At 47.1% G+C, this 22,500-nt stretch overlaps 1 protein-coding gene across 2 annotated transcripts in view; it reads right to left on the bottom strand.

Annotated features, from left to right (window-relative positions):
- Positions 1-7,127: 7,127 nt before the first annotated feature.
- Positions 7,128-22,500, bottom strand: part of atp5f1c (ATP synthase F1 subunit gamma) — a 165,184-nt gene continuing 149,811 nt past the window's right edge. For both annotated transcript variants that reach the window (XM_062483117.1, XM_062483119.1), the window contains one exon: positions 7,128-7,140. The gene's annotated coding sequence lies outside the window, so the exon portion shown is untranslated. The remainder of the gene's footprint in view (positions 7,141-22,500) is intronic.

Here is a 22,500-nt window from a genome sequence, read left to right as displayed (position 1 = left end):
GGTTCATCTAGAAATGCCGAACATGTTAAATCAAGAAGACAGTCAGGCAGGCTCACACATACACATGCGCACACACACAGGTATACACACTCACACACAGAGCCACCCTGCAGCTCTGTGTGAGAGGTTATAATGAGACGGAGCGCCTTAATCGTCGCTGGTGAGTTGTTTTAAATCTTTCCCCTGTTTCATGTGCGTCTTCTCCATTCAGGTTTCTGGGGTGTTCAGCGGCCTTGCTTCCCTCACTAAGCTGCAGCAGATGTTCCTCTCCTTTCTAAAGACCTGCTCAGGAGCCTGGGCGGAATATCACAATCCCTCTCCCTAATCCACTTTACCCACTAATCCCTGCTGCACGGACCTGTTGGCCCGCCTCTGCAACTCTCCCTCTTTCTCTGTCTCTGTCTGTCTCTCTTTCTCTCTCTCTCTCTCCATCGCACACTCCTTTCCTTTCCTGTCTTTCTCCCTCCTCCCTCCCTCTCTCTCTCTCTCTCTCTCTCTCTCTCTCTCTCTCTCTCTCTCTCTCTCTCTCTCTCTCTCTCTCTCTCTCTCTATCTCTCTCTCTCTCTTCCACACACTCTTCTCTCTTCTCTCTCTCCTTCTCTCTCTCCTTCTTTCTCTTGCAGTACCGAACGATTCATGGTAGCATTCACATGGGTCTTAGCTAGATCGCCATCGAGGAAACTGGTGGGATCTGCACAGGGTTTGATTTACTGATATTCATAGCGGGCGGAATTGATTGGAGTCCGAGGCCTGTTTACACACACACACACGGACACACACACACTCAAACAGAGCTTCATAGGAATGAGTTACGGCTCTCTGGCCCGCCGAAAGGGTAGGGATGGGATTTAGCAGGTGACAAAAGCTTGAGAGGGATGTGGCATGTCATCTGTTGCTGAGGGATATGAGGGGATATTCTCAGACAGAGAGCGTAAATAACCCGGGAGGAACAGACAGTGCCGCTACCATGCTCAGACAGCCCACATCCCACAACATTTACCACAGCTTAGAGACACACTACTGGCAATGGAACTGCCTCCAGAAAAGAGACACGGATGAGCTGAGGCACACACACACACACACCCAGACACACACACCCATACACAGACACATATCCTTCTTGGACACTGAAGCTGCTCAGTCACCAGAGTGCTGTTTTCCTGAGGGTTGAGAGGGGTTGATTTAGCAGGGAGCTTGAAGTAAGGCTCGTCCAATACAGCATGTCTCGTCAAACACTCCATCACTGGTCTCTTAGGGCTAGCTGGCTTGGTACTGTACACGCAACACAAACACAGCAAGAAAAAAAAAAAGGAGAAGAAAAATAGAGAGAGGAAGATGGCGACAGAGCAGATGAAAGTGCTCAGCATGCCTGTCCTCACACTCCAGTACTTCTGAAACCACTCATAATTTTTTTTTATCTTCAGCAACGATCATCATTACATAACGCAAATACCTGCTCACTCTTTTCCTCAGAGCATTTGTTTTCTTCCTCAGTGAAATCCTCCCCACGGAAAATAATTGCAGCTAATAAAATGCACATGTCTGTACTGTAGCCGTGAGCATGTAGGGAAGTGAATGTACCCCTTCTCCTACTCAATGTCACCTCACCCCAACCTTCTGCAACAGCAGTTGGAAAGCAAATTATATTCAATCCATTTCTGCATACAAAAAACAGCTGAGCCAAATGATACATCACGTAATGGCATGAACTTTTCTACCGTAGTCATCTTAGAATAGTCTATAGGAACTGTAGCTCCTGACTCCTTTCTTATGTATCTTAGCAACGGGCACTTTGTCGTTGAGGTGAGGCCGACTTGAAGGGAATAATACATGTTCTTTTGGCACGGCAAGTTCTTCTCATCGGAAACGCAATTCTGAAGTTGAACTGCAGGGTTTTAGAAACCGCACCTGCTCCACCTCTCAGTTTGCATCTCTTACATAACAACCTGGTCTTCACACCCAGACAAGACTAGGACCAGGACCAGGACTATGAGACTAGAAGCCTGAGGGAGGAGAAGTGTGGAGGGGTTGGCAACCCCTCAACCACTGGCTGTCTACTCTTGTCTTCAGGACTGTATTCTGTATTCTTAAAACGATGTGTTGTCAATACTGAGAGAAAGGGAGAGGGAGCGATACAGAGAGAGATAAAGGGAAGGAGGGAGCGAGGATCTGACAGGTGGTGACGGACCGTGCTCCTGGGGAGAGAAGAGGGTGAAGGGATGGAGGGATGGAGGGATGGAGGGATGGAGGGATGGAGGGATGGAGGGATGGAGGCAGATGGAGACTGAGCTCTCCTTCCCAGGGGAGAGAAACACCAGATCTGAGATCTGAACTGCTCTGCCAAATCCTCAGGGTAGAGAGAGACAGTGGGAGACAGAAAGACAGAGAAAGTAGTGAGAAAGAAAACAAGAGAGATAGGATGGCAGAGAGAAAGAGTGAAAGAAAGATAGAAAGAAAGAAAAAAAGAGAAGATTTGGGGAAAACAAGAAAAGACAAATGGAGCCCATTTGAGATGACAGAGAAGAAAGTAGATGTACGACAGGAACAATTAAGAGAGGGAGAACTGAGAACAGGGGGATGAAAAGAAATGAATACGCACAAAAAGGGGGGATTAAGGGAGGAGAGAGCAGGCTTCCACTGGTGAGTGGTAATTAAAGGGGAAAATGTCATTAATTACCAAACAGGCCAGCTGTGGCGCTCTCAAAAGCTTTGCTCGCTAGCATTAAATATAGATTACGGCACACACTCACACACACGCACACACAGATGCACAAACACACACAAAAAACAACAGTAATACACAGATCTAATTACTGACATTGATTTTCTCCAGCCCTGGTGGAGATGTGGGGATAGGACAGAGACTTTTCTAAATGCCATTCCTGTCTCTCCAGGAATCTCAGCACCCTCAGGGCAACAGGAGAGAGAGCGAGAGATAGAGGGAGAGGAGGTGGCGAAGAGAGAAAGCGATTGAAAAAACCTGAATGGAGAGATGCAAAGTGAGAAAACAAAGAAGTGAGAAAATAACAGATGGTGGGAGAAAAAAGACAAACATGCAACTGAGAAACAAATGAAAGAGAAAGAAAGAAAGAGTGCTATCACAGACCAAACACTCAAACTTCCACCATGCGCCACCAGAAAATCTACCTGACAGTTGCCATGGTGACGGCAGGGCAGACGGGAGCCTGTCCTAATTGGAGAGCTTTTAGCCCTGGACGCCTCTCATTCCTCTCTTCCTCCTGTTCTGCTCTTTCTTTCCTCCTTTCCTTTTCCTTCGTCCTCCCCACATCTTTCTTCCCTCCATCCTCTCTTCCCTCTCATTTTCTTCACAATCCCATGAATCTTTCTCTCCTCACACCCCTCTCTACTCTCCCTCCTATCCTTTTATCCTTCTCAACCCTTTTCTTCACTTCTCTGCCTCCGTTCCCTTCCTCTCATCCCTCCCATCACCTCCCATCACCTCCCATCACCTCCCATCCCCTCCCATCACCTCCCATCACCTCCCATCACCTCCCATCCCCTCCCATCACCTCCCATCACCTCCCATCCCTTCCCATCCCCTCCCATCACCTCCCATCACCTCCCATCCACTCTCATCACCTCCCATCCTTCCCATCCTTCCCATCCCTCCCATCACCTCCCATCACCTCCCATCCCCTCCCATCACCTCCCATCACCTCCCGTCCCCTCCCATCCCCACCCATCCCCTCCCATCACCACCCATCCCCTCCCATCATCTCCCATCCCTCCCATCACCTCCCATCACCTCCCATCACCTCCTATCACCTCCCATCACCTCCCATCCCTCCCATCACCTCCCATCACCTCCCATCACTTCCCATCACCTCCCATCCCTCCCATCACCTCCCATCACCTCCCATCACCTCCCATCCCTCCCATCACCTCCCATCACCTCCCATCACCTCCCATCACCTCCCATCCCTCCCATCACCTCCCATCACCTCCCATCCCTCCCATCACCTCCCATCACCTCCCATCACCTCCCATCCCTCCCATCACCTCCCATCACCTCCCATCACTTCCCATCACCTCCCATCCCTCCCATCACCTCCCATCACCTCCCATCACCTCCCATCCCTCCCATCACCTCCCATCACCTCCCATCACCTCCCATCACCTCCCATCCCTCCCATCACCTCCCATCACCTCCCATCCCTCCCATCACCTCCCATCACCTCCCATCACCTCCCATCCCTCCCATCACCTCCCATCACCTCCCATCCCTCCCATCACCTCCCATCACCTCCCATCACCTCCCATCCCAGCTCTCCTTTCTCCCCCAGCTGAGCTGAGCTCTCCAGCCTCTTGGATGAAACATTGTTTCTGTCTTAGAGCACAGACCAACGGACCTAAGGGGAAGTGGACTGGAGGTAGGGGATGTGTGTGCGTGTCTGTGTGCGTCTCTGTGTGTGTTCATTGTGTGCTTCTGTGTCGTTTCTCTGGCAATAGAAAATGTCAAATCCATCATCAAATTGAGAAAAAAAAGCATCCTCAAGAATTTCAAACATTCTCAAACGTTCTCCACTTTGACTCACTTTCTGCTGCTCAGATATAGTGAATACAAAAGCTGATTTACACTTTTTAGAAGTCATGTGAAACAACTAAAAATAGTCGGATATTTGCATACTTATTAATAGCTATGTCTTTATGCTTGCATACTGCAGTGTGGAGGGATATTTGTTTATAATATTACCCGTTAAGCTTTGAAATGACTGCTTGCATCCGAGTTTCATGAAGGGAATTAGCATGCCCATTTATCTTGTGCTCTCTCTGTGTTTACAGAGACGTACACTGTGTGCCTCCTGCCAAAGAACTGATTATTACGTGAAATAGGACTGCCGGGCAATTGTTTGTGTGTGCATGGGTATGTGCGCATGTGTTCGTGTGTACGTGTTTGTGCATGTGTGCCGGTGTATTTGACCAGCAAGACCGGATGGAGATGTCAGCGTGTTCAGAACACTTGAATGACACTCAGGAAGTCCTCCCAAATTAACATCACACTCACAGAATGAGGCATGACACGAAGCACACACACACACACACACACACACACACACAGAAAGTAACCAATACAGACAGGATGTCTTGAGCCTTTAAAATCGGAAAGACAGCAGACAAGGACATTTAAGATAAACAAACTAATTTGAAGAAAACTAATCACAGAAGAGTCTTCAGAGACATAGCATTTGAAGAAAATGTTCTCCTTGCAGTGAATTTGATATGGTGTGCTCTAAAGGTAAAATAAATTGCCATTATGACCCCAGGAGTGGTTGATGCTTTTGACTGTCAAAGAAATGTACATAATCCGTCCTTAAGACCCCTCTGCATTGTTTGTGTTCTCATTAAACCTTTGACCCATTTCATAGTTTAGTACTTCTGACGTCGAACACTGTTACCTGAACCATCGTACGTAACATAGGTGTATGTTCATGGACAGTAAGATCTTTGTGTGTGCGTGAGTGTGTGTGGGTGTGTGTGTGTGTGTGTCATTCCACCGAGGGCTAACAGTGCTAACAGTGTAAGTCTGATCCTCTTTGTGAAACAGGAGGCTTTTGTCTCCTTTCATGGTTTACAGCACTCTTTCACTGCTCTATCGATCCTTCCTCTCTCCTTCTCTCCCTCTTCCATGCCTACACACCTGCCGCCCCGCCAACCCTTCGATGTGGTTTGTGTATGTGTGTCTGTCTGTGTGTCTGTGTGTGTGATGGTGTAACTTGACTCCATAACATGCTAACTTGAACTGCTGTTGACATACAAACACTTGTAATGTGTGTGTGTGTGTGTTTAAATACACACACACCCACATACACCCACACACCTCTACACACACACGCACCTCCATAGACACGCACCAGACACACGCCTACACCCGCACACACAGACACACACACACACATATGAGACCCCCTCACCTCCCACCCCTCCTTGTTGTCAGATGCAGGGATGCCGGTCGCCCAGACACTCTGCCTAATCCCCCTGGTTTGATAAGGCACCTCATTCCCCCAGCGAGAGCGCCCCTGAAAGCATTCCGACAGGTCTGACTCCACTCCACACATCCGTGTCAATGCTATCTTGCATCGCTCGGGGCAACCAGACAGGAAATAAAATCTTGCAGGGGCCGTCGCCACGGCAGCGGTGGTCTATATGGCGGCCTATCTGGGCGCGTCTCTCAGGAGCCATCTGCAGACCGGGGCGATCGATTCTAATCGACACAGACCATAATTACATTTCATTAGCTTTAACCGCTAATCCACATAGCCCTGCAGGAACAGGGGGAGACAGGAGTGTGTGTTAGATGGACAGGGATATGAGGAAAGAGGAAGCAGAAAGAGAGGAGCGAGAGGAGAGGAAAGAGAGGAGGTAAAAAGTGCACGTCCGTACAGAGGGAGGCTGAGAGGCAGGAGAACAGAGAACCGTGTCTCCTCTCAGCTGGTAATTCTGTCCAGAGGGAACAACCCAGTCATATCCACCTGACATCTCCTCACATCAGCCTGCACCGGAGACACCAGTTACACCCTCTCTCCCTCTCTCTCCTCTCTCTCTCTCTCTCTCTCTCTCTCTCTCTCTCTCTCTCTCTCTCTCTCTCTCTCTCTCTCTCTGTCTGTGTTATCTGTGTGCCTCTCCCTGTCTCTCTTCATCACCCCCCATCCAATAACACACACACACACTAACACACACACGCACGCACACACACACACACACACATGCGCACACACATAATCTTCAAACTCAAAAGGTGGAGATGCGCACATATCTATGACGTAGCCTACAAACTTCTGAATCGGTCTTAGTTTATGTCATTTCTGTGAGACTTCCACAGTTACATTCATTTGTCTCAACGGCAAGACTTTCATTAGAATTCTGGGGTGAGGTGGATATGACTTCTACGAACAGTTTAACTAAATCACACTTAACCCTTGAACTGGGACTCCAACCAAGACTTGCTCTCATCTGAATTAAATGCTAATTTGACCCATTTTCCCATCTCCTCTCCAACATCCACCTCCTCTCAACCTCCTCTTACCCTCCCCTTTCTGCATTTCCCCTGGACCAAGGAGGGTGTCAAAATGTTAATTTCCCTTAAATGACTGGCCATTACAACATGGGTATGGATGACAGTGGGAGTGAAATAGTTTTTTTCTTTAAAGGTGAAGTACTGAGAGCTGGAACTGAAGGCTCCTCCAGGCTAAACCCTTATTCTCCTCTAAAAGCTCCTTCTCTTTCAGACTCGTTCTACTGCAAAGCAAAGCAGAAAGGCCAGGAGCTACAACACTTCCTCCCCTAATGAACACAAATGTCCTTCATTTGGACTGAGACAAAAATGTCACCGCTTGACTGAATCACTCAATCCTATCCTCAAAGCAGTTCAATGCCAATGCCTGAATTCAATATCTTCTCTGAATCCATGCATCAAGAGTGTCAGTGTGTGTGGGTGTCTGTGTGGGTGTGTGTTTCTGTTAGTGGGTGTGTGTGAGTGTGATGGACACATTACTGTGGGTGGTGACGTGTGTGGGCAGCATTCCATGGTGATGTACGTCTGGGTCACTGGGGGGAGGAATGTGACGTGAGTGTATAAGTCATGGTGATAAACCCAGAGTGTAACTCCCCCGTGACTCTTGCCTGTGTGTCACGTCACCGGTGCAGGTGTGTGAGTGTGTGTGTGTGTGTGTGCACACGCGTGTGTCTGAGCGCCTAACCTGTCAGCCAGCCGCCAGCCTAAGCTGTATTTAATTGGCTGTGTGTTTCAGGTGGGCGGTGCCTGGTGGAGCGTGTGGCGGAGGGGCGTCGACCAAGACTGACGGGAACAGCGTGGGTGGTCATCATCGCATCACAGAGCACCTTCCAATCAGCTGTGAGGACAGAGAGCGTGGGCGATTAATTACAAGTGTTCATGTCGGGGACATCACGTGATGCACTCATGTGAAACAAGAGAGAGAGAGAGAGAGAGAGAGAGAGAGAGAGAGAGAGAGAGAGAGAGAGAGAGAGAGAGAGAGAGAGAGAGAGAGAGAGAGAGAGAGAGAGAGAGAGAGAGAGAGAGATGGATGGGGAGAGGGGAGAGGGGAGAGGGGGAAAGTAAAAGAGATGTGAAGTTAAAAGTGATGTGAAGGGGCAATTAAAGAACAATGCATTTCGGAGATCGATGCTTCAACACAAAAGAAAGTGCCCCATTGTTACCTTCACATTTACCTTACAAACCTTTGCAAGTGTTTCTGTGTCTGCTCATTTACTTTATGTGTGTGTGTGTGTGTGAATGTGTGTGTGAGAGGAGAGAGTGTGTCCACTGCAGTCCTGGTCTTTGTCTAGGCTGGAGGCCAGAGATAGCTGATATTTCTCAATCCATTCAGGAGAATATTGAACTATCTCCATGTCCTTTTTACTGGCTCAGATATTCACCTTCATTCATGTCAACTATCCAGTCTCCAGACTCTTGTGTGTGTGTGTGTGTGTGTGTGTGTCTGTGAAAAAGAAAGCAAGAAAGAGAGAGACAGGAAAGCGGCATTCAAATTGGTGCACTGTACTTTGTGCGTATGTTCTATATATGGATTAACATTCACACGTTCATTTAAAGGATTCACAATCTTGGGTCATTTTGCACAGATGCATCGGGCACCTTATTTCTTCCCTCGTGTTCTTGTGTTCAGGGCTCGGTGTATGAGAGTATGTGTGAGTGCTCGTCTCTGTCCTGCGTAGGTGCTGGCTGTTGCTGTGGAAAGATCTAGAAATAACCATGTTCTACCACTGACACACTCCTACACACACTGGGCCTGTCACACCATAACCAGACTTCATTAGAAGAATCCCACACATGCTTGGTCTGGTCACAGAGGATAACATAGGAGACAAAAACATTGAGGGAAGCGCTCTATTTAAAGTTACACATGCATGGAAGCCTGTAGAAGCAGGTCACCTGTATTCACATAAAAACGGCACAACCACAGAACCTCCAGAAGATTCTTTGCGACGTTGGGTTTGTTTAAATCTTTGCGTAATTCCAACTTCTGGGCACATTTCTCCCTTGTTTCCAAAGGTTAACTTCACCCTTCAGTATATATTCCCATTCCCAACCTCGACCACTCAGTATCGTTGCCTAACTAACATTAACCATTTCACCTCCAAATGTAAATAACCATGGTCTGACAGCACTCCATGAATCATAAATACAAGGTTAGGTCTCTTTCAAATACCAAAAGACACACACACTCACACACAAACATGTTCATAGTAAACATGAGTGATCCCACCAATAAGAGTAGGTGGTCATGGACACGTCAATAATACTGAGTGTAAACCAATCTCCTCAACTAATAAAAAGCAGCAAGCCAAACAGCCTGCTGTATGTAGCTAACACACTGCTCTATTAGATTACACATGCTGGCTACAGGCTAGTCGATACAGTTATTACTCCATTATTGCTGCAGACACACAGTGCTAGTTCTGAGTCAATGAAATGCTGAGGCATCTGGAAAAACTGCTGTTCAGTCATGGTTGTGCCTTGCTTTGAGACACACACACACACAAACACGTCAAGTCTCCTCAGCCACACCTGGATCACTGCTTTATGACATGATCCTCCATTCTAGCTTTCCAGTAATGGTGGTGGGAAGGTGATGAATGGCCTGGGTGGTGATTCTTCAGGGATTCCGCCTCACTATTGGCTGCTGCTGCCCAGTCACTTCCGTCCTATTGGCTGCTGCTGCCCAGTCACTTCCGTCCTAATGGCTGCTGCTCCCCAGTCACCTCCTTCCTATTGGCTGATGCTCCCCAGTCACCTCCTTCCTATTGGCTGCTGCTCCCCAGTCACTTCCTTCCTGGTAGTTGTTTCTCTCCATGCTGAACAACATGCTGGTCTGGTGCATGTGGAGAATCCATGGACGAAAGGAGACTTACTTGGAAAATCAGTACTACGTAGCATCCCCAAACTCATCAAACTTCTCATGTTATATTTGATCTCTCTCAGTAACAGGCTGTGAGGAAAACTGGTGTCTGGACTGAACCCACATCTGACCCTCATCACTCCAGTCCCCACTCCAGTCCATTCATACACAGGACACACACACGCTCAGTCACACAGAGAACGCCTGTCCAGGGGATGAAATTCCAGACTGGGCTTATCAATAAGTGGCCATCTAATCAACAGCCAGTTCAATTTGGTGACTATACCCCTGGCCACCCACCGCAACAAACAGATTCACTTTGGGCACCCAGCCGCAAAATGGCCCCCACACTCAAACCCTGGAAATGAGATGGGATATCCACCAACACACTCAATACAGACACACACAAGGCGATAGTGTGTGTGTGCATGTGTGTGTTTGCATGTGTGTGTGTGTGTGTGTGTGTGTTTTAGGGTACAGATATTATTAACCATAGAGTCACAAAGAGAGAATTACAGGCAGGGTGGGGCAACAGGGGATGAGCTGGATGTGAAATTGTATGCCAGACATTTCATGCATTTATTGCTGTGTTGGTGCAGATGTCCTAAACTCATTCCTCAAATGGAAATGGCTCCCTGAGTAGTCATCCACTCTGGGCAATATCCCGTCCCAGCTTAAGTGGTGCAGAGGTGGTGTTTTAGATGAATTAGAGACACATGATGAATGATGCAATATTTTCACGCCAGAGGGAAACTGTTGCACTTCAAATTAGAGTGGTGACAGAGAAGCAAGGGGAAGGAGGAATAAAACAGATCCACAGGAAGAAAAACCCTAATGAGCAGTGGAGCGAGGAGAAAAGGGTTTTACCTCGGTAGGGGAAGATGAAGAGAGAAAAGGGGAAGGAGGGAGGATGAGGGGCAAAGGGAGGTTGACAGAGAGATTGACAGGAAGACATAGGGAAGGAGGGAAGATTGAGATAAGACAAAGGAGTGAGGGAGATGGAGAGAATTAAGTTGAAAAGAGAGGAAAAAGTGACAGCTAGACGGTAAGACTGTCGCACAGCTGAAGAGGACACACACTTAAAGACACACTCGCACACAAATGTACACACATGCACGCGCACACACACATACATACACACACACATACACACACACACACACACACACAGTGTCTCTTGTCTCTCATGCATGTTAAGGTTGAAGTTGTCCTGAGATGAGCTCTGCTGTGTATTAACCGTGATTCCGGACCAGTGATCAGTCAATCCCAGCGTCCAATCAAACTGACAGCTTGGAGCACATCTCTCCCTCGCTCCACCTGAGTAGCTGGCCCCTGCCTAGCTTGCCGGGGAACCCCAGACGTTCCGACACACAAATAGATAGGAAGGACAGAAAATGTGCCTCCACACATGCTTCAACCCAAAACAAATGATACCCAGATACAGGTCACCTACCCTGAGCCTCCATGTACCTGTCAGGAGGAATGAGAGAGAGAGGGAGAGAGAGAGAGAGAGACAGAGAGAGAGGTGCGAGAGGTGCGAGAGGAGGGAAGAGAGCTAGACAGAGAGAGGGGAAGAAAGGGGGAATAAATAGGAGAGAGTAAAAGAGAGAGAGGGAACGAGAGAGAGAAGTAGGGGAGAGGATTGAAGACGAGAGGGGGAAGACAGGAAACACGTTTCAGCTGACTGCCTGATAGAGAGTAGAGGGGGACCGAGGTGAGAGAAGGAGGGATGAGATCCCGTAGTTTTTTTCATGTCAGTGCCTCACCTCTCACACTTTGTGGATTGACACTACACCCCTTAGATTGGCTAGCCTGGAATTGATGTCAGGAAGGGTGTACCAAAGCATGAGTGCTTGACTGGCATGGACTGCTGATACGATAGCATTTACCATGGAGTCACCTCGTGGGACCTTACTATGTAGCCTTTCAAGATTACCTTTCTCTTTACATAACACTAGGTTATAGGGACACACAGAAACACACACATGAACACACACACACATAAACGCATATGCAGAACAAATGATATGGCCTACATTTTATCATCCGTAGGTTTGCATCCTGTCTTGCTTTCAGAGACTTTTTGTGTGTGTAAGCGTGTGAGTGCGTGTGTGTGTATTTTTCACCCGCTTTAGCTGAATGAGATGGGTCATCGTCTCCCTGGCGACCGCAGAGTTCTGTGCATCACGGGAGAGCATCGTTTGATCTCCCTTGAAAACAGGAACTAAATGCAAACATGCCAAACGCTCTGCCCCCTGGGAAATCAGCCCTGTGAAGACGTGTCGGAACACATTCAAACATGATGTATACTCGCTCCAGTACGTGCGTGTTGAGACAAAACCCAGCTGGAAGACTGAAGGCAGAAAAACTAGAGCGCAAACGAGATCACAAGCCAAACAAACAAGCCCTCCATAAGAGAACGGGTGAGAAAGTTCATCAAAGTTGTAAGATAGAAAGGAAGCAGCCACCAAAAGCGACTTCGAAGAAAGAGCTTTACAAAAAGTGCATAGGTCAATGATCATAAACAACGAGATAGCCCCAAAAACATTGCGGGTAGCCAAAACATGAAGCATACATTGTGAAAAGCAAATAAGTGCCAATGGGTAGAACCAGAAAAGTATGTAGTTACAGTAAACATATTACAATTAAACAACATGATCCTCGAAAGTGCTAGAGTGTACCTTGAGGAAAGCAAGCAACAATAATATAATTCACAGCGAGTACAAGTAGTTACGTAAATCAGTTACAACTAACCAACAAATGCAACAAGTCCCTCAATAAGTGTCATTGTGTTCCTGGGAAATAAACTAACATTGGATCCAACAAATCTTTCTTAAGTACCGTTGTATTCCCGGAACAAGTGCGTCTTTAGCCTTTTCTTGAAGGTTGAGAGACAGACAGTATCTCTGATGGAGGTGGGGAAATGATTCCACCATTGGGGGGCCAGACAGGAGAAGAACTTGTGTTGGGAGCATGGATTTGCAATACCCGTGCAAAACAGAAACACATTTGTTGTCAGTTCAAGATGTGTTTGTGTGTGTGTGTGTGGAGGGGGGTTGTGTACATTCAGGCCAGGTTTAAGTGGTGCTGTTCTGAACAGTAAAAGTTAGAATCAAAGTAGGTCTTTAGTTCTTTAAGTGCTAAATAGTGGTTTAATGGTTTTATTCCCGGCTGCATTTTAACATTTCCATTCAATGAGTACACAAGGTTGTCTCTCACTCTCTCTGTTTTACACACGCACGCACACACACATCCGCACACATATACACACACACGTACTCAGGCATTACATTGTTTACCGCTGCACACCTTTGAGCACTCAGGCCTCCCTGACAGGACAAGCTAGTGCCTGAGCTCAGCTACAAGCCAGCACCAGGGAGGAAAAATAGCCATCTAAACAAATTGCCTGTTGATTAATGCAGAAGCTCACCACAGGAAGAGGAAGACTGACTGGGAGTAATCCTCAGGTGCCTGAATGTTGATTGTAGTAATGATTGGGGACAAGGGAGAGCAGGGAGGCAGGGGGTGAGAGGGCTCAGGCAGCAATGCCTGGGCCCTTATTTACCCTCAGCAGGGGGGGTAGAGACCAGGCACAGAGTCAAAGGCACAATGTTTACCATGTTTAGGAGAGGCAAACTAATCATTCAGCAAGGTGGCAAGATGATGATGTGAAGGCACTGTCTCTAAAGGCAGCCTGAACAAGCTTTGAAGCAGGAGGAGCAGTCATTGCTGGAAACAATGTTCTGTCTTTGTAATGCAAAGTCAAATTGTACGGTCTGTGTTCAAGTGTGTGTGTGAGTTTGTGTGTGAGTGTGTGAGTGATTGGGTAAGTGAGTGAGTGTGTGTTCTGGTCACATCAGAGAGGTGACTGCAGGGAAGAGCATGTCAGAGTCAGGGACAACATGACTCTAAAGACTCCTTTAAGTAATCTGACTGTCAGGGCAACGTGCACACACACACACACATACATCTACACACACACACACACACACACTCACACACACACAGTCGCAAACAACTGTGCTGTAGACAGTTATAGTGTCGCAGTAAGCAGGCTGGGCCAATTAGAGGCTAAGGAAGAGGTTGCTGGGGTGAGAGATCATGAGAGATCATGAGAGAGCAGGAGAGAGCAGGAGAGAGCAGGGGAGAGCAGGAGACAGTGAATGGATAGATGGATAGATAGATAAATAGATAAATACATGTTATTAGGTGTTTAGATAATCACTTGTGATATGTAAAATAGTAATGGGAACCATTTACTGTAAACATGTTTCTCATATTTCCATCACTTCTCCAATGGTCAGATGTAGTAATGAGCAGGATCTGAATTCCAACACTCCAGATGGTCAGACTCCCACACACTGCCTAACGCATCATCTACATCCAATCTGGTTGACACACACACACACACACACACACAGACACACACACACACACACACACATACGCATATAAGCACATATATACGTATATAATATATTATATATCTATATAATTCATGTGTGTTCCAGCATGGCTGTGAGCTTAGCTGTGAGCTTGGATCTCGATCCCATTTCAGATGCCGAGGTCAGAGAGGCGGGGACGGGACTCTGAGTGAGACAGAGCTGAGATGAAGGCACACACTGGGGCATGGTAGGAGATGGACTCTACTGGAAGAAGATGGACTCTACTGGAAGGAGATGGACTCTACTGGAAGGAGATGGACTCTACTAGAAGGAGATGGACTCTACTGGAAGGAGATGGACTCTACTGGAAGGAGATGGACCACTGATGTTTCACCTGCTTTGCTCCATCCGTAGCAGTCAGGTCCCTCTGTGGATCATTAAGCTGGAGAATAATGGTGCTGGACATGCCGAAGGCTGGATGAGCCCAGGCGGGCTGCTTCTGGGTGTAGCCTAGAGGCTGAGGTGACATATACTCTCTCCTTCCACCACACAGACAAACAGGAGCAGCTGATTGTGTGATAAAGAGGGACGGGCATGGTTGATGTGAGACGGGATACTGCTGACTGGGACAGAATGACAGCTACTTCTGCTGAGTACGTTGAAATGTTTCACTTAGGGCCTCAGTATGCCTCTGATGGCATCTACCACCGGCTGTGAGACGGCTCCTGTCAAATACTGTGCAGTACAACACCACAGACACGTCAGCGAATGCATGCTGTGCACACACACACACACACTAATGCACACATACTGTACAAGCACACACAAATTTGGTAAACTCTCCATAAGTGATGTTTCGACACACTGAAGAGTGAGCAAGTGATGATTCGTCCCCCTCCCAAAGTGAAAGGTACTGTTCAGTGTGTGTTTGTGTGTGTTTGTGTGTGCACGTGCGTGCATGCATGCGTGCGTAAACGCAGCTGTTTTCCATCATTTGCTAAACAAATAGAAAGTGAATGTTAGAAATTTGCAGGTAATTACACAGCCTTAGGTTACTGTGGCGTGAAAACTACTCCATACAGCATCAGTAAAGGCTGGGGATGACTTTTGTGAACACTCCAACCTCGGTTCTGAATGATGCTGACGAGCACCAATCAGTAAGCATGCAGAGCACTTCATACTGCAGTATGAAGGCTCAACGCACTAATGATTAACCTCCAAATACCAGTCAAGCACAACCAGTCACACACATGCTCACAACACCTCCAGGAGAACAGGTTTTTTATTTTATTTCTGACATTAGCCAGGGAATCTTCGAAAATAATGTTTTGCCAGACAGTTGTCATTTTCTAATGTCTTTCCAAAGCAATTAATGAATACTAATTACTCAATTTCCCTCTCTGTGTATTATTTTATTTATTTTTTCCATTACAATTTAACACTTGTAAAACCGAACCTTATTTCCTTGATACAAGTTAGTAACTGCATTTGTATTTTAATTGCACACGTATAATCTTAATGATTTTCAATTGTAAGAAGTAGTGTGGCTTCTGAATACTCATTTGTAAGGAACACTAACACGAAGAGGCTGTTTCCCTGGGTATCTCCAATAATGAGACACACACATTGACAAAAACACACAGGCACACACCCGCAAACACACACACCCGCAAACGCACACACTCACACTGGACACACCCATAAATGCATACACACACATTTCCATGGCAATTATGAGTATGATGCTAGGCTGGGGTGCCCTCTGGCCTCTCTCCCAGGCGTAGCTGATGGAAACTGGTCTCTGATGAGCTCCAGAGAGGAGCTCGCCTAATGACACAATACCAGATAACGAGCCTGGAATTCAGCCGGTCACAACTACAACTCCCATAACCCACCTCTTCTTAGGAACTTAACTTTTTAATGAGCCCTCGGGTCACATGATCACTTCTGTTCCAAGCAACATCTGCAGTATAGCTACGTATATTCCACTAAAACACTGGTGGTTTGTCTGTTGATAGGACCAAACATGCTGTTCCTTTTATTTAGAATGTGGTTGGTTAGAGTGTGTCTCACAGTGCAGAGGAAGTACCTTCTGAGGTCTCCTATGACATCCCTCACATCACATGAAGCGTGATAAGGGAGGAACACTCACTGCATCAGTACGCTACAGTGGTTTTGTCTGTTGTGTCAAACACTGAATTCACTTTCCAGCTTGCAGTCAGACAGACTGACAGGCAGACAGACAGGTAGACAGCCAGACAAACATCCAACCAGGCAGACGGACAGTTTGCCAGTCAGACATACAACCAGCCAGCCACAAAGACAGCCAGACAGCCAGACCAGGAGGTCTGGTGTGAGCTGGTCTTATCTCCCCTGGCAGAGAGTTCTCTCTGCCACTCTTCAAACAGGAGGTCTGGAGGACACCTTCTCTGCTGTGCGACATTAACAGATTATTGACTTCTTCTAAGTGCTTAAATAAACACATCATCTCCATCCAGCATCAGTCAACCGGACTGCCAGGACTGACTATGTTTGAAGAGTTACAGTGGATACTAAGGGTGGTTGTGTGTGTTTGTGTGTGTGCATGTGTGTTTGTGTGTGTGTGTGTGTGTGTGTGTGTGTGTGTGTGTGAGAGAGAGAGAGACAGAGTGAGAGAGAAATTGAGAAGGAGAAATAGAGAGACAGAGAGCGGTAGCAGAGATCTAATCTGTGTGTCAAAAAGGGAGTGAGAGAGACCGAGACAGAGAGAAAAAGAGAGGAAGATTATGGGAATGTAAAGTGAGTGCACCCCTGCGTGTGTGTGTGATTGTGTATGTGTATCCCCCAGACAGGCAGTAAATTACCTAAAAGACACGGTCATTATCTCCATTCATATGTAGCGACATAACTGATTATCTGTATACAGAAACGTTTCACAAATGTTTCTGCTGAGGGTTGCATTGGAGAGGTTGTCATGGATGTCACCGGGGAAATTTGAAATTCATTTTTCAATTTGTTGAGTTCCATGAGGACTGACTGCTGAAGAGTATAGAGTCCTCTAGGAAAACCTAGATTTTACATATCAAGGGTTATATGACTTATTAGGATACCAACTCCACCAGCAGACACACACACACACACACTCACAGTGGACACACCCTTACACACATTAACACGCTAGGGACACACACACACACACACACACATGCTGGACTCACACGCACACAGTTACTTTCAAAACCCTGTGATCTCTGCATTGATCAGTGTGTAGATCAAAGGGAGAGCATCGCTGGTGAAATGTGTTGGTTAAATACTGAGACTGTAAAGGATTTTAGTCTTTAGACATGTCCTCCCAGATCTCCCTGAAGCTATGTGTGTGTGGGTGTGTGTCAAGCATATGTGTGTGTCTGTGTGTGAGTTTGTGTGTCAGGCATTTGTCTCAATCACGTGTGTGTATGTGTCTGTTAAGTGTGTGTGTACACGTTTTGTATGTGTGTGTGAATGTCAGGCATGCGAGTGTGTGTGTGTGTGTGTGAGTGTGTGTGATTAGACCCAGGAAAGGCCACTGTGAGGGGACATCCTGAACATAAACAAGTCAAGCTCATCAGATCACTGCATCTGCCGAATGATCTGGTTTGCTTTCTTATAGTCTCCTTTCACTCAATGTTCCTGGCATCCTGTGAACAATTCCAGGCATGAGGCGCTGTTGTTGAGGCAGATGTAGTTGTTTCACCTTGATAGCGCTGTAATGAATTCATCCTGTAAACGCAGGCATGTGTAACCAACCACTCCTGTCTCCCCCACCAGTTCACAGCTCCAAGGGTACACTGGCAGCGCCCCCCAGAGCACAGGAGGCCCCGCGTCCCCCTCACCCCATCAGGCTGGGTAAAATAAAGAGAGGGAACACCCGTCTCAGCCGCTCAGGCTGACCCACATAAACACCTGTACACTGCTCAGAGAACCAGCCCAGGGGGGGTGTGGAGGAGAAACACTGTGGATGTGTGTGTGTGCGTTTGTGTGTGTGTGTGTGTGTGTGTTGGAAGGGTTGGCAGAAAGCCAATGACACACTCACACAACCCCCCACCCCCCATCCCCCCACTGTTAGTCCACTGGAACAACCAGGGCAAGGGCATCTCACACACACTTACACACTTACACACACTTACACACACACAGGCATGCGCCCCCAAGCACATACACACACATACACACACTCTCTCTACCATTTCAAATGCTCCCTCTCCCTCTATTTCTCTCTCTCTCTCTCTCTCTCTCTCTCTCTCTCTCTCTCTCTCTCTCTCTCTCTCTCTCTCTCTCTCTCTCTCTCTCTCTCTCTCTCTCTCTGTCTCTCTCTCTCTCTCTCTCTCCCCCCCCCCCCCCCCTCTCTCTCTCTCTCTCTCTCTCTCTCTCTCTCTCTGTCTTCCTCTGTCTCTGGGCACAAATTGTTCACTTGCTTCCAGAGGTTTATTTTCAACTTACAGAAATCCTGCTCTCCATTCAAAGAGCTTTTCCTTTTTCATGTCTAAAGTGTTTGGGGAGTGACGGACGGAGGTAATACAACAGAATAAAGGATTTTCCAGGGATCACAAAGAATCAGGAGAAGACTGGGTGACTGATATCCACCCAGGCGTAGAATCACATTTCACTAGTATAATAGCATTGCTATCTGATGGGGTGGGTTTCATCGATAGATAAGCAGCTCTTAATAACACACACACATTCTGGGCACTGTCACTGAAGTGGCGGATACCACGATAGATGGGTGGAGCAGTACTGTGTATGTCTGTGTGTGTGTGTGTGTGTGTGTGTGTGAGCTTAGGGGCACAATGTGAGAGGGAGAGAGAGAGAGAGAGAGAGAGAGAGAGAGAGAGAGAGACAGAGAGAGAGAGAGAGAGAGAGAGAGAAGAGAGAGAGAGAGAGAGAGAGGTGCAAAAGAGAAAATAAGAGAGAGATGGAGAGAGAGAAAGATAAAGAGAGAGAGAGAGTTAGTTCCATTGAATGATTGCAGTGTGGCTTTGTCAGTAAGGGACGAGTGTGACTGGACAGAGGCACCGGATCAGTAAATGTTAATCAATAGAAGATCCCTATTAGAGCAGCTCCAGCCACAGACCATCCATCACCTTTCTGAATGAAAGCTCTCATCACACACACACACACACACAGACCAATTCAAACCAACACACACCACGCAGACCAATTCAAACCAACACACCAATATACACACACACGCATGCACATACACAAGCACGGCGTGTCTGCACATGCCACACACAGAGGTGCACACACACACCAAAGATCCGAAGAGAGTCGGAAGACAAGAGAGACAAAAGAGGAGGCAGAGAGCGGAAAGTGCTGAACCAAAGGTGGAGACCGGAATCAATGAAGCCCTGTCTATGAGCTGAACTTCCCTAGCTAATGAGCCGGTCCTGGCAGGGGACAACTAATATGCTGACATGAAAGAGCAACCAGGATCCTCTGAGACTCAGCCTGGCCCCCTCACACTAAGCTGGACCCCCTGCCAGGGAACACACACACACTCTGATCGGACACCACAGACTCGTTAGATCTTCATCGTCCACACAAGACTGGCTTCACCATGATGACGGGCGCAGTGTGTTTCATCCTTCAAATGTTCCAGAGTTCCACTGACGTACTAATAAGTGACAGGAAACGTGGGATGATTCTGTTTGATATTAGCATTTGGGCTTCGACCGAGGTTGTCGCTGCGCCGTAATAAATAGCTTTTTCTGTAAATGCACGCTACGGAAATGATATAACTGACTGTTTGGACAGGTAACAAGCTGGTGAGACAGAGAAAGATAGGAAAAGAGAGAGAAAGAGAGAGAGAGAAAGAGAGAGAGAGAAAGAGAGAGAGAAAGACAAAAAGAGAAACCGAGGCGTAATGGCAAATGCCAGAACAACACATTAGTACTAATGGTCTTGTTAGTAGCAGCGGAAGCCATGTTCCTCGACTCTGTACCCTGCTGAAGACAGACTGAGAGGACAGGACAGAGACATCTCTCCACCCTTCCTGCTCTCTCTCTCGAGACCTGCTCCACAGCACAGACTGACTCAGCGGCTGAAACAGACAATGATGCTTGTTGAGGAGAAACTGTGAAAACGTATGCTAAGGCATGCAGGCACACACACACACAGACACACTTGAATATGAACAAACAAAGTAACATCCAAGGTACACCTTGTCAAATAAAACAAGGAAGCTCAATTAAACAACGCAAGTCATCAGGGATAATCAGCTGGGACGCAGAGAGAAGAAGGAGGTGTGGAGAACAGTAGGGACAAGAGAAAGACTAAGAGAAAGAAGAAAAAAACGGAGAGATAAACTTTTGTAACGAGAGAGAGGGGGACAAAGACAGAGAACGACAGAGAGAGAGAGAGAGAGAGAGAGAGAGAGAGAGAGAGAGTGAGAGAGAGAGAGAGAGAGAGAGAGAGAGAGAGAGAGAGAGAGAGAGAGAGAGAGAGAGAAAGAGAGAGAGAGAGAGAGAGAGAGAGAGAGAGAGAGAGAGAGAGAGAGAGAGAGAGAGAGAGAGAGAGAGAGAGAGAGAGAGAGAAAGAGAGAGAGAGAGAGGGAGGGAGGGAGAGAAATATGCACGCTTTAATTAGGTAAAGAAGCTGTTTCTGCTCTGACACCTCTTGTCAAGGAGTGTCAGAAACAGCTGTTTATGTTCCTCATGTAAAGCATCGCTCTCACTTTGACTCAGCATGGCTGTCATCTGGGCACACACACACACACACACACTGCATTAAACCAACTGGTGAACTAATAGACACGCCCAAAGTGGGAGACATTGGGAGTGTGTGTGTCATTAGTGACACTGTGTGTGTCATTAGTGACACAAGGGATATGCTGAAAGGGCTAAGAAGCTTTAATCCCTGCAATAAACACCTACATACACTGACACACACTCTCACACATTAAATAGTCATCCTCACATAGGTACAGATCAAACCTGCACACCATAAACATGTACACACACTAAGGAACAAAAAAACACCCTTAGACCAAACATTTACCACATGTCCAAATTATCATCGCACACATTTTGCCTGGGGATATTCTTTTTCTCAGAAGCTTACACACACACACACACATTGTTCTTGGTCTTCTCTCTTTAGCTTGGTGAGGGGCAGCCTAAGAGGCTCAGGTGCTACATTTGGCACTGAGAAACATGCTTCTTTGTTAAGTGGTAGTACAGGCAGAGTTTTATTAATGGACAAGTCTGAAAAACAGCATTACAGGACATAAACACACACACACCCACACACACACATAACACACCCACACAGACTTACACACACGCACACACACACACACACACCGATGGCTGTTATTTATTGGGGAGCCAATATTGCTGCAGTGCAGTGTCTCCCCACAGTCACATTAGCTCTGAAATGAAACAGCTAATTGGAGTTGGGGCCTGTTGCCACGGCGTCCGTAAGTAATTGATCAGGACAGGGAGCGTCAGGCCTGTTCTCCTGGGCCCTCTTACATCTCCTCCTCTCCTCTCTCCTCTGTCCCCCGTCCCCTCTGTCGTCGATCTTTTACTCCCTCTGTCTTGAGCTTAAGCCAGAGAGTCCAGACTATGTTCTCTGCTGTGACCTGTCCTAAGTGATCTTAGGGTAGGCTGGTGTGACGGTCATCTAGGACACAGTTATCTGAACATGCAAGAACCGTACATGCTTGAAATGTAAAATACCACAGTGGGAGGAAGCTGCTCATGTCCTGTTCTGTCTTGTCCTCTCCTCTCCTCTCACTCCTGTTAGCTAGCTCTTGGTTTAGCCGTCATGCATTTTAATCCATTTAAAATGCACCAACAAGTTTGACCCCTCAGCCATTAGAGCTCCATGCATGTGTCTATCGTTATTTTTTTAATCTCTCTCTTTCGCTTTCCGTCTAGCCCCTTTTTCTTTTCCCTCTGCGCTCCCGGTGTGAGTTTTCTTTGAAATGCTATCTAATTAGCGCGTAGCACGTAGCTCGGGTTAAATTAAATTGCTGAGATACAAGGAGGTTGAGGTCAATAGCTCTGTAAAGACCGTCAGCACAGATAATTGGAGTTTTTTCTTTCTAAATATCTCTGATCAAAATGCCACCTTACAGAGAGGAGCCAGTTGTGCAGAGGCTAGGGTGCAAGACGTTCTGTGAAACATGAGTTTATTTTTGGAGAAAGGAGATAAGTAATTAGGAGAGAGGAGGAAATGACTTTCGTGTCTGCTATTCC

This window comes from Osmerus eperlanus, chromosome 17, assembly GCF_963692335.1.
Source record: "Osmerus eperlanus chromosome 17, fOsmEpe2.1, whole genome shotgun sequence".
Classification (NCBI taxonomy): Eukaryota; Metazoa; Chordata; class Actinopteri; order Osmeriformes; family Osmeridae; genus Osmerus; species Osmerus eperlanus.
Note: the sequence above shows the minus strand (reverse complement) of the source record. Positions and strands in the feature narration are given on the sequence as shown.